Source organism: Octodon degus, unplaced genomic scaffold (assembly GCF_000260255.1).
Source record: "Octodon degus isolate 3935 unplaced genomic scaffold, OctDeg1.0 scaffold00028, whole genome shotgun sequence".
Lineage (NCBI taxonomy): Eukaryota > Metazoa > Chordata > Mammalia > Rodentia > Octodontidae > Octodon > Octodon degus.
In genome coordinates this window covers 475,263-487,942 of record NW_004524604.1, presented here as the reverse complement: position 1 = coordinate 487,942, position 12,680 = coordinate 475,263, and the positions used below count along the sequence as shown (strand labels likewise).

Sequence of the window (12,680 nt, the reverse complement as noted above, 5' to 3'; positions counted from 1 at the left end):
CTTGTGTCATCAGATCCAGCGAGGCTTGGGGCTGCCCTGCCACACAGACAAGGATCATGGTTTGTCCTTATGATTTTTTTCTTTTGGTTTGTTTCTTTCTAGGTCAACAAATGACAATATGAAAACATTCAATTATAGGAGGGTGAGGAAACTAACCCAGAAATTCAAAACTGAGCTACTATTTTTTAAACGGTAATAGCATTTATGAAATGCTATCCATTACAGTACACAAAACCTTAGGAGATAGATGGCATTGTCACATTACTTTTACTAATGAACAGATGTGGCACAGAGAGTTTAAGCAATCTGTGTAGTCGTGCAGCTCCCAACTATTGGAACCTGGGTTTAACCATGTGCCTACGTGCTCAGCAATGTTTACTAGGATTTCTCAAAATGTTTTCTGTAGGAATGTAGTCCCACAAGATGCTCTACTAAAAATGACTTAGAGCCATTTGGGTTACTTTAATTCATGGCAATTCACTATAAGCATTGTCAATAAAAGGCTCTGAATGGACTTGTTTATCTTAGAATTACACAAACTTTCACAAACACACTAGAGCATGGCATGCTTTTTTGCATAACTACCACCAAATGCCCCAGAAAACACAGTTGCGGAAATACCTACTTGCCATGGTGGCAAAGGGCAATGTCTCAGACTCCCTTTTCCTCATCTCTTTGGGTTTCAGACAGTGGGTATTACAAAGCAGTCATTCCATAATTCTCAAGTTAGTCACCAAATAGAAACCCTTTGTCATGAGTTTCTAAACAACAATGGCAGGGTCAAGTATATTCATGAATTCTACCTGTTGCTGTGATTTGGAAGAGCATTCCTGTAAGATCATTGTGTTAAAGGTTTGATCTCCAAACAGCACAATAGAGAAGTACATAGACCTTTAGGAGGCAGGGTCCTTGGAAGGTTCTTAGATCATCAGGATATGACCCCACAGAAGAGATTGTGACCATCCAGTCCCTTCTTTCTCTTGCTTTTTGACTTCCTAGCTTGTGAGATAAGTACTTTATCCTTACATAGGCTCCCACTATGCTGTGCCATCCATGCTAGATGCCTAAAGCAACAGGGACGCTGTCTTTGCAAAAGAACCACACAAACTGTGAACTAAAATCACTCTTTTCTTGTGTAACTTAACTGGTTCAAGTGTAGCACTGCAGTGTGCAAAGAATACAACTGTTTGGAAGATCCACTGTGCAAGGCCCATCAGAGCCAGTGCAGATGATCAGAAATACAGCACTACGATGTTCAAACTGCTCTATGACCTTCTAATAATGGAAACATGACATGCAAATCACACCTAGCTGGCTTCTTTTGGAGGTCAGCCAGTTTCTAAAGAGAGACACCATTAAAAAATTCTAACTTTTATAGACAGAGGTGCTTATCTGTAAATAAGAAAAAGATAAAATTTCAGCAGAAAATTGTCCTTTCTCTTCCAAAATTTAAGCACCCTAACATGCTGAGACACAAATCCTTGCATCCCTCATTCCAGTGTTCAGATTGTTTGCTAATTCTGTAAGTTCTGTAGATTTGGATCAATCATGTACTTCCCTTGCTTTAGTTTCTTCATAAAAATGAGGTAATAAAACTTCCATCCCTTAGGGTTGTTATACAAGGATTAATCAAAATACTGTCTGTAAGGTGCTTAACTCAGTGCTGGCAAATAGGAAAGGTCATTACATGTGGCTATCACAAAGGCAGGCCAAGAAGTTGTGCTGAACTCAGTTCTACGTGGCCTTAGGCAAGTCATTTTTTCCTTACAGGAGCAGGTTCTCAAATCCTGAGTCAGGCTCTTAGCCTATCAAAGAAAATAATGGAAAGAGGTGGCCTCATGAAGTGGAATCAGTTTAAGATCTGGCTCAACCTGACACACAGGTTCTAACAGAAATAGGGTGAGTTTTCAGTTCCAGGACCTTCCAGGCTCACCAGTATTAAAAGCATTTAATGAAAATGCAAATTAGGGTTCCTGGAATGGCACAAGGCAGGACTTGGTACCAATCAGGAAGAGATGTCTTGTTCCCCTTGTTATTTGCTAATTTGGGAAGTGTCTTCAGGTGGGAGGAAAAAGTAACAGCCTAACTGGTGAGCTTTTGCTGTAGTCTCTGGAGAAAGCACTCGACATTCATTTCTTATTAGGTGCTCTCAGAAACCTGATGATGTAGGTTTTCTCTCTTTCTTTTTTTTCCTCCAACTTTACCAGATAAGAAAGTTGGCTCTTAGCTCAGAGAACCAGGGTTCACATGACAGGTAAGTGTATTGCTGCTTTGATCTGACTTCAAAGAGTTCAGCTCTAGAACAACACTTCCATAGGTTTGCTGCACTACCTACTTATGCTAAACCCACTTCTCTGCTGAAGTAACCTGTGTACCCGTAGGACTGAGCCACGATATGAGAAATAAAGATAGGTAGAAAGCAAACAACTTAAACTGGTATTGAAAAATTCTACTTTGAAGAAAACCTGCAGTTTCAGAACAGAAAAGTTAGTTAAGCCATTTTTCCCTTTCAGGAAACTCACTCCAAAAAGAGAAACAAAAAAAACCGTAACAGTCTTAAAGACACAGTAAGCCTGTAAATTCGGACATGGGCCTGTGGTTTGCTCCTGTAAATTTTGCTTCCTCCCACAGACCTCCATTCTTATGGAACCAAAAATATTAGTGAGCAGCAGATCTCAATTTCAAACAAAGGTAACTGGCTTACATTCTCACATAGCTGCCAGATGGGCAGTGTGACAGGCATAGGAACTCTTCCTAAGGTCAACCCTGTTGAAGATATCTGGGGCCCATGAAAATACCCAGCTTTGGATGATAATATGCCTCTCTCTCTTGAGGCCACACACTATTTGTTTGAAGGAGTAGTTCTAAATGTCTGCCTATTTTAAACCCCTTTATGCCTTTTACTGATGTGTCCTGAAAATCCTTTTTCTTTAACATGAGTCAAGGGACCTAAAAATTCAATTTTACAGGTCAGATGAGTTTAAAAACCTCCTAAGACCCTGTCCAGTGACAGTACATGTTAGATACTCAGGTTCACAATCCCCACAGAAAAAAATAAATGTTATCTCATGGTACACTGCTGTTTCACCTGCACTTTGTTAAATTGCACTGGTTTCTAAACATCAAAAACTCTTGTGCTATATGAGTAATGCCAACTGACTATTCCATTACTCAAAAAAAAAAGAAAGAAAGAAAAGAAAAGAATGCTACCTGTTGATGAATTCCAAACATATGTCTTGAACATGTGTCATGAATTCCAAATCACTCATCAGGAATAACCACTCAGTACCACAATTTCTATTTTCCTCCAAGCCAATAGTCATGCTATCATTCATTCCTCCTTAAACAAGAAACAGTGGTAAAATTCAGGAATCTCAAAGTCATCTGGATGTTAACTGGAGACATTATATGCCAGCACAATCGAATCACTGTACTGACAGGGATGCAATCAACCCTAAAGTTGGTTGGCTTCATCATTATAAATTGCTTGCCTTTAGCTAAATGTGTTGAATTTCTAATGAACTAATCCTCTCTCTTTTCTGACATGTACATAGCACTTCTACTTTGTGCATATGAAGAAATCAGTGACCTTACATTTAACTTGAGGGTGAATAATATATAAAAAGATACTTAAGAAAATTTAAAACAAAAGTGATATACAATTGTGATCACACCAAGTAGCTCTGCAGACTTTTTAGCACTTTCTATGCAGTCCGGTCTTTTTGTAAGTTGATGCTACCATGTGCAAATCCCCCTTAGAGTTACTTCAGTTGATGTGTCTGAAGTGGATGTGAGTGGAGACACTTACAGAGTGTTCCATGGAGCAGGAGCTATTTTTATATAATCCCCACCATAGGCCTAGGACGAAGGTAAGAGAAATGAGGTGACATGGAAAACAGAGATGCAAAACTTTATAGAGGTCACACAGCTTGACAGGGCCAGAGCCTACACTTGAAATTTCAAACATATAGCTATAGAAATATGAGCTAACTGATCTAGCAAATGCCTGTCAGTATGGCCAGGCCTCACAGAGTTACCTCCTACCAAGACAGCACTAAATGAGATAATCATCAGAGGTATCTATAGATCCATAAGCTCCTCTGGCCAGCTGGGTCCCTGTGTTAGAAAACAAGAGTGTCTATGGTATGTGTGGCCCCTGCCCACCTGGGCCAGCCCTGGAGAAAGTCTTATATTGGGGACCTGATGGAGAGAGAGAAGTCATAGCCTCTGCCTTCCAGAAAAACACATTCTAAAGCTCCTTATTCAGAGCTCAATTTTCACATCTCTTAGATTTGCCTCAGTTACTACATTTTACTTTCAAGAAGTTTCTAGTATCATACACTGGCTCCATCTCTTCAAACTGAGAAATGAGTGACCCATCAATGTTAATGGGTAACCCAAGAAGGTATTCAAATGAGTTGCAGTGGTCTAGCACACCCATCTATTCAGTGCTGTCACTAGGACACTGGCATTTCTGAGGGAAGGGCATGGTGGTTTGGCCCTAGCACCACTCATGTCCCTCAGTTGGGGACTTGTTGTGCACTAGGTCAATGTGCACCAGGTGACAGATGCAGAGTTTAGGGATGTAGAACAAAGAAGCCCACACCTCCTCTAAATGCTGATGCATGAGTCCACAAGGCCAGCACTACTGGGAGCATTCACCATAAACAGGAAGTCACTGCCAAACTGTCCAGGGTATAGAAAAGGGACAATTAACAAATACTCATGAATGCCAGGATAAAAACCTTGCACTTTGTGTAACATTAGGTGAAAGCCTGTGTTTGGAAATTGTTTATTTCTTTATTTCCAGCACAATATTTATTGTATGTGAACAAAGAAATGTGCACCTTTCTAGAGTACAAAGATAAGTAAGGCATAATCACCTCCAATGAAAAACTTGTATCAGAGGAAGTAACAAATATCCATGACATTTCAACATAATCAAAGCAAAATTTGTCTTTCTTCTCTAGGGGAAATTTATTTTGATATTAGCATAGAGAGTTTGTTTACAAATGTTCACTCTCTTGTCCTTAGATTTTGAAGAGAGATAGGGATAATTCTGTTCTTAATTGCTACAAAATGATGAAATCCAAAAATATTCCTGTGTAAAGAAATAAATGTTGGGCCAGAGAGATGGCTCAGTGGAATAAGCACTTTCCTGGCAAGTGCAAGGGCCTGAGTTCAATCCCCATTCCCACCACAAAAGAAAGAAGAAAGAAAGAAAGAAAGAAAGAAAGAAAGAAAGAAAGAAAGAAAGAAAGAAAGAAAGAAAGATCGGTAACATGTCTCCAGGTAACATGTCTCCAGATGCTTTCCTCCGAGAAAATGTCTAATTTTCTAATTCGAGGGTCATTTGTACAGAGAATCAGGACATTTCTCAGTGGTATAATATAGTCTGATAGTTATCAATCCCACAGCCTCTTTCTTTTTTCTTTTTTGATCCTGATCAGGTCATGTGTTTCCCAATAATAATGTGAGTCCTGACCTCTGAGATCTAAGCATTGCTGATTTAAATCTATCATGATAACTTCATCCTATTTAGCAGTTATTGGTTTAGGAGTCATCTTGAAATTTGTTTCTTGTCTGTAAGATGACATGGTTGTCTATTAGGGAGGCTCTAGGAAAGACTTTCTTCCTCAATGGGAGAAGAACATGATAAGTGTGTATCCTTTATATAAAGGACACTGTTCTATGAAGTGTGGTACTTGGAGATATCATAGCTATAGCACCTTGTAAGCTTGGAGTAGTGGTGGATGCCAATAATCCCAGCCATGAATTTAAGGGCATCCAAGGCTATGTAGTGAGTTCAAGGCCAGCCTGAAGTGCATATCAAGACTGTCTCAAAAAATAAAACAAACAAAAATAATGCAGAATATTGGAATGGTTGTGAATGACATTGTCAATGTGATAGGCCCAGAAAAGCTTTAATAACAAGATTAAATTGGTGAGACACTCAAAATCAACAATCTCATCATTTCCTGTGATGTGAAATAGTAACAAATAACTACTTATGCAAATCAACAAAGTTCCTTGTTTCAGCCTCAAAGAGAACAAAAAGAAAGGAAATTTCAAACTCAGGTACATCTGACTCAAAAGCTACTGGCTTGGTGCCAGCCCATAATTAAAAATTAAGACAGTGAGAAGGTAACAAAGGATGACTTCACATGATACTCTAGTGAATATCCCTACAGCATGTACTGGCCACTCCCAGATCTATCCCAGTTTCTGCTTCAGTGCTGTAAATCATCAACAGCTGTAGAGCAGCTAGTAACATAATGACCAGTAAGTTTAGCATTTATCTGGACAAAATAGTTTGGTTTGAAGATATTTTATGGATTCAAATCCAAATCTAGGAGTTAGCCAGGAACCAGCATTGTGAGCATCACTCAGTGGAAATTCAGTAGAGTCCTAAGCAGAATTATAGGATCAGAGCTGCCAGTTACCAAGATTAGGTGATTCAGGTACACATTGCAGTTTAGGAAGCAACAATCTAGAGCAATGATTCCACACTTCAACTGTACTTTGGAATTCTACAGAGCTTTAAGAAACACTGCTCAAGGGCAGGGGAGACAGCTCAGCAGGCCAGGCAAGCACAAGGTCATGAGTTTGATCCCTGGTACCACACACACACACACACACACACACACACACACACACACACACAAACCTGGGCTAAGGTGACAGCCATATTTGGATTCTGACTCTCCAAGGTCAACAAGGACCAAAAGAATATGAAAGGATTTTTCTGAAAAGATCCTACAACTCTGAGGAGTCACCTGACCACCTGAGCAGGGAGACTGTTGGACCCAAGAAGACTGGAATTAACCAATGTACACTGTGCTAAAAGGATGGCCACTAAAGAGGGAAATTTTTCCCATGATTCCAAATAAAGTCATATGGCCAAACAAGACTGTGACCCATCCTGACAGATGACACTAGTAAGAAAGAATAGGAAGGTAAAGTAAAACAAAAGAAAGCAAAACAAAGCAAAGAAAAGGCGAGGCAAGGTAACATAAGGAAAGGAAAGGCAAGGGCGGGAAGTTAGCTCAGTGGTTTAAGTGCCTGCCTGGCAAGTGCAAGGTCCTAAGTTTGATCCCCAGTACCAAAAACAAACTATATATATATGAAAATAAAAAGACTATATAAAATCTAAGAGGATGTTGTCTGATAGCTCCCTTTGGAAGTGTCTCACCAAACAAGTATTACTGTGATTTATGGTGCTCAAGTCTCCTTCCAGAATTGTATTCTAGGTTCTTCTCATATCAAATAAAGAATTGAATGAAAGAAGAAAAAAAATGGTAGTAAAGTTTATTTGAAAAAGCAAAAGTGAGGAGTGGGAAAACTGGTTCTGAAGAGCAAGCGTGGGCTGAGTAAAAGAGGAAAAGACAAAATAAAAGTACTCCCTGGTGAACACAAGATGGACTATGAGGGAAGCCATGATAGCAAGCTCTATGGCATCCTTTCATGCCATCCAAATCTCAAGGAGACCCAAGAGAACTTCCACATAGGGTCCTGGGTGGCGGTGCTGGTATCTAACACCTTAGGTTGATTTCAATCCTAGGCCATTCAATTGAAAACCTGCTCAAATTCTCATGAGAAGTCCATGTGCAGGGCTTAGGGGTGTGTTCTGTGCATATGTTCTAGGATCTTGTAATTAAAAGGTTATGCCTGTCTCCCCAGCTGGTTGGCCATACCTCAATCTCTTATATCATACCTGTTTCTTAAAAAAATACTCTGATAAGCCTTGCTGATCTATCTCAGACAAAGAGAGATTAATCTTTTTTATGTATTTAGGACAGGGTCTATGTGGTCTACAGGGTCTCACTATGTAGACTGGACTTGCGGTGATTCTCCTGTTTTCAGTCTCCCAAGTGCTGGGATTACAGGTGCATGCCACCATGCCCAATCTCAAGAGAGATTAATTTTTATTAACATAGGTTTCATTTTTATTTGGTTTTAAACACCTAGAAAACAGTATAACCAAAAAGAATACAAAAAGTAACTGAGAAGAGTGTAAGTCCATATTCTGCACCTCTCCCTTATCTCTAGAACACAGGGGCTTCCGAGAGGACTGGGAGCGCCTGCTCTGCACTTCCTCCATTGTGCAGGGAAGGCAGTGTCTACAAGAGGAGTGTAAGGACACACTCTGTTAGCAGGTGCACCAAGTGGAACCTCAAGACCTCAGACATGGGACAACACTGGGGATCCAGTTGTGTGGGTAAACATGCCTTTGCAGTGCAGAGTAATCAGTGAGGCTAGCAATGTGGACATTCCTAAAGCAGCAGTGAGGAGCCAGCAGTTGGGCTCTGCAGAACTCCGCCAACAGAATGTCTCAGCTACTCTTCTCTCATTGCTGGGACAAATACCTGGCACCTAAATTGAAGGAAGCAAAGGTTTATTTAGCTCACAGTTACTGGAGGTTTCAGTCCATACACAGCTGGCTCCAAGGCAGAATGGCACATGTCACCAAACAACTTTTCATGGTGGTGGCAAAGAGCAGAGAGCAAAAGAGGAGTAGCAGCAACAATGGCAACAGAGAGGAAGTCTGTCTCTCTGTCTTGTGTTACAATCAGGCTACCTGCTTCAGGCTGGGTGTAGCACTCACATCCAGAATCCCAGCAAAACTCAGACCCCTAATCCCAGCCTTGGATCACTTATAATCCCAGTGGATCATGAGTTAATCACAAACTCTAGAAGTCTGCCCCATGACTGCATGAGGCTTTGGGGAAGCACCTAGAGAAAAATCATAGCAAAGAGACCAGTCGCATGCCCTACATCCAGAGGCCGAGATCAGTTCCATCATATCTCTGGGATTAAATATGGACACTATCACAGAACTATAAACTTCAGAGGTATTTTACTACATTTATTCTCCTTTGCTTGTCTAATTGGTTATTCATTTCCTGTCTGGTTGTATGTGTTTTTGTTTTGTTTTGTCTTTTGGGGTTATTTTTGTTTTGGAGGGTTTCTTGACTTAAAAATTGAGATGTAAAATTGTTTATTAAAAGTACAGCTGCAAGGACTGGCCACACAGCTCAATGAACTAAAGTGCCTGCTTAGGCAGAGCACAGTGGCTAGGGTTTGACTCCCAGCATGCTGTACCAGCCCTACCCCTGAGGTATACTGAGAAGGCAATTGAGACTAGTTGTGGTGGTGCACACCTGTAATCCCAATGCTTGGGAGGCTGAAAATAGGAGAATCATTACGAGTCCGATATACACAGTGAGACCCTGTAGACCCTGTCCTAAATACATAAAAATTAAATAAATAACATTACAACTGCAAAACACAAAAATATAAAAAATAATGCACAACTTTATAAATGAAACTAAAGCAGAATGTTCACAATTGCTCATCTCGGTAGTTTTAGCTCCCAGTATCCTTATTTGTTGTTGTTTACTAAGTATTAAAATTAAAAATTGATTAATCTATTTTCTCCTTTGTTGTAATGATATATAACTTTCATAGTGAAAAAATGTAAGCACTATATAAAAAATAAGACTAATCTTTTTGAAGCCATTATTTATTTGTGGTAATTTTGCTATACAACATTAGCCAAATGGAACAATAAATGCAAAGAGTATAGCAGAGACAGATCCTAGTGTCTGTATCATATACCCCTTTCTTTATATAAACTAATTGATGTTTAACAAACTTAAAGAGGATTTTAATAAACAAAGGATTTTACTAAAAATGTTTGATGAGCTTAAAGATAAAGCAAGCAATAAACTAAATGAATACAAGACATGAATGACCAGTTTGATAAAGAATTAGAAGATACAAAGAGAAAGCAAACAGAAATAGAAGATATGAGCAATTCAACAGAAAAGGGCAATAGCAGATTTGACTAAATGAAGTCAGAAATTGAAGACAAGGTGAACATGGTAGATCACAATCTCAATGGTAAACTAAAAATGAAAGACACCATGGAAACAAGATCTAATAGCTGTTAGATGAGTTTAAAAAATCAGAATCATAGGAATAAAGAAAAAATAAAAAATGACTCAAAAGATTAAAAAAGTTATTCATTAAAATCATTGAAGGAAACTTTCCAGTCTAGGGAAACACTTCAGTCAAACCCAAGAGGCAGCCCTGCCTGCCCTGCCACCACTGGCCACCTTGTGTGCACCGTGCACCCACACAAAAAAGGAAGAGAGAGGACCTCCTTGCAACTCCAAAAAGACTGATTTTACAAAACAAAAACAATGACATGGGGGAAGGGGCTTTAATAGTGCTCATAGAAAGATATCAACTACCACATCAACAGTAACTCTTGGTTATAAACAGGAAGGCCAGGCCATTTGAACTAATGGGCCTATGGCCATAATGCCCTAATCTCATCCGAGCTAGTGGAATTTAAAATTATTGCCAAAAATTGAATTATTTTTGATGCAAATAATAAGGCTTATCTATATAAGGTAACTTCGGTGTTTTGGATGACTCTGAAGCTTGTAAGTGGCTGGGGCATTCACTGTTTCCTTCCTCACCTTCATGCTATGAGTTTTATCCATAAAATCTTTGCATGTTTGAATTTTCTAAGCAATAACAAATAAATTCTTCTCTCATTCAATCTGCTCTGTCAGGCAATTATTTAGCTTTTGCCTTTCTTCAGCTATCTGCTTAAGTCGAGTCTGATGGATAATGCCTTTCACTTTTTCCTCTCTGTCTTGGGTCAGTTAACAACTCTGCCATCTAGTCCAGGGCTGTCTGAAGGTGAGCGGCAATATCAAACTGTTCAACTTTTTAGATACCAAGAAAGAACACATACTTTTTCTGCTGCTTTTCCTAAAAATCCAGCAGATGGAGCTCTGGTTTTAGTCTTTCAGTTTTCTTAGTGTCTGCAAACCCTTTCATTTCTATATATTTGACATCCTGAATTCTCATTAGCGTTAGCTGTTCTGGAGTTACTTTTTCCTTATTGTCCTTAATAACATGAACTCCAGCCTGGAGCTTAACCCACATCATGTTATAGTAGAATTCATATGGATTTGTTTGAAGAGCCATCATTCGAAGAGCTTTGAGGAACTCTTGTTTTCTGATAGTCACCTGCACCACAGTTGTAACTTTTCTCTTTCTCCAGCAGACCCAGATGTTTTTGAAAGCCAGGCTGGCTTCACTCTAGGTGTTCCTGCTGCTGAGACTTACCACCCTGCAAAAAGCCTTTGCCATACCTGACCACGGAGTACTACAAAAGCTCAGCACACAATGCTGGCTACTCAAGACCTCAAAGCCTTATTTTGGGGGTTATTTTGTGTTGGATTTTTTTCCCTTCTCTTCCTCTTCCTCTCCTTTCTTTTTCTGATTCTCTCTCTCTCTCTCTCTCTCTCTCTCTCTCTCTCTCTCTCTCTCTGTTTTCTTTTTCCAGTACCGGGGTTTGAACTCAGGACCTTGCACTTGCCAGGCAGGCACTTATGCCACTAAGGTATATCTCTGGCCCTCTTTCTTTTTCTTTTTTTTTTTGCTTTTTCATTGTCATTCTCTTTCTTCCTTCTTTCTTAATGTTTAGGTTTCTTTCCTTTTTGTTTCCTTCTATGGATTCTCCATTTCTCTTCTCTGAACTGCCTCTTAAATTTAAAATTTCAAGTGAGTAAACATTGTCCCTGCCCTTTCTGACTACTCCTTCCCATTCTGGTTCATTCTGTCCCTCCTGTGTCCTCAAGATTTACAAAACAGGTGATCATCCTTTAACCTCCAGCCTTGACTATAACATACTTGACCTCACTCATAGCCTATCCTCTACTCATCTGAACCCTACCCCTACTCCCCACAGAAGGGTTAATTCACTCCACTAAGGGGAAAATTACTGCATACAAGTGCACAGTATATGTTTGATTTTGTTATATGATTTTAGAGAAAGAGCTAGGAGAAAGGAACCTGAGACAAAAGACACCTTTCAAAGGCACATCCCCAGTGACTCCAACTGTGTCTTGTCTCCTAGTAGCCTATTCCTCCAGAAATTCATCAATGGTTTGTAATTAATATAATCCAGGAACAGATCAGTTCCCTCCTGATCTAGTCATCTCTCTAGGTTCCTACTCTGATCCCTGCTGCACTTGGGATCAAGCCCTGGAAACAGCAGGAGGCAAAAGACACCCTGGCATTCTTTCGAGAGACCATTACATTGGTAGCTTAATTGGATCAGGACCCTGGATACAGTTATAAGGTACACTGGAGATTGCCAAAGGAAAAGAAACTATTCCAAGAGAAGGAACAACTGCAATGAGGGTAAGGAGAAAAGGAAGAAAGAAGGAAGGGCTGTATATACATAAAATAGCTCATATAATTGTATTGCTGATTTCTGCTGGTCTGATAGACACCTGCACAAATATTTATATAAAAACATATAAATATTTTACAGGCTTTTATATGGTAGTGTGAACAACTAATTTAAAGATAACAATGTACAATATAACAACCATTGTTGGATTCTTATCATTTTTTTTCTTTTCAAAGTTTTATTGATAAACATAAAGCAATGAGGCAGTTTCAAATCAAATTGAAAGTACAGTTTCAACAAATAATACACTGCATATATTCTTCTTAGTGGTTAATTGCTGTACAACATGCAGACTTTTGATCCTACTTACAAACACCATTAGAACAAATCATTCTATTCATTAAGAGAATGCAACTATATATCTATACTAACCTCTTTGAATACACAGATACAAAATGGACAT

General features: G+C 39.3%; 1 pseudogene; it reads right to left on the bottom strand.

The window, feature by feature from the left end:
* Positions 1-10,409: 10,409 nt before the first annotated feature.
* Positions 10,410-12,680, bottom strand: part of LOC101589245 — a 9,109-nt pseudogene continuing 6,838 nt past the window's right edge.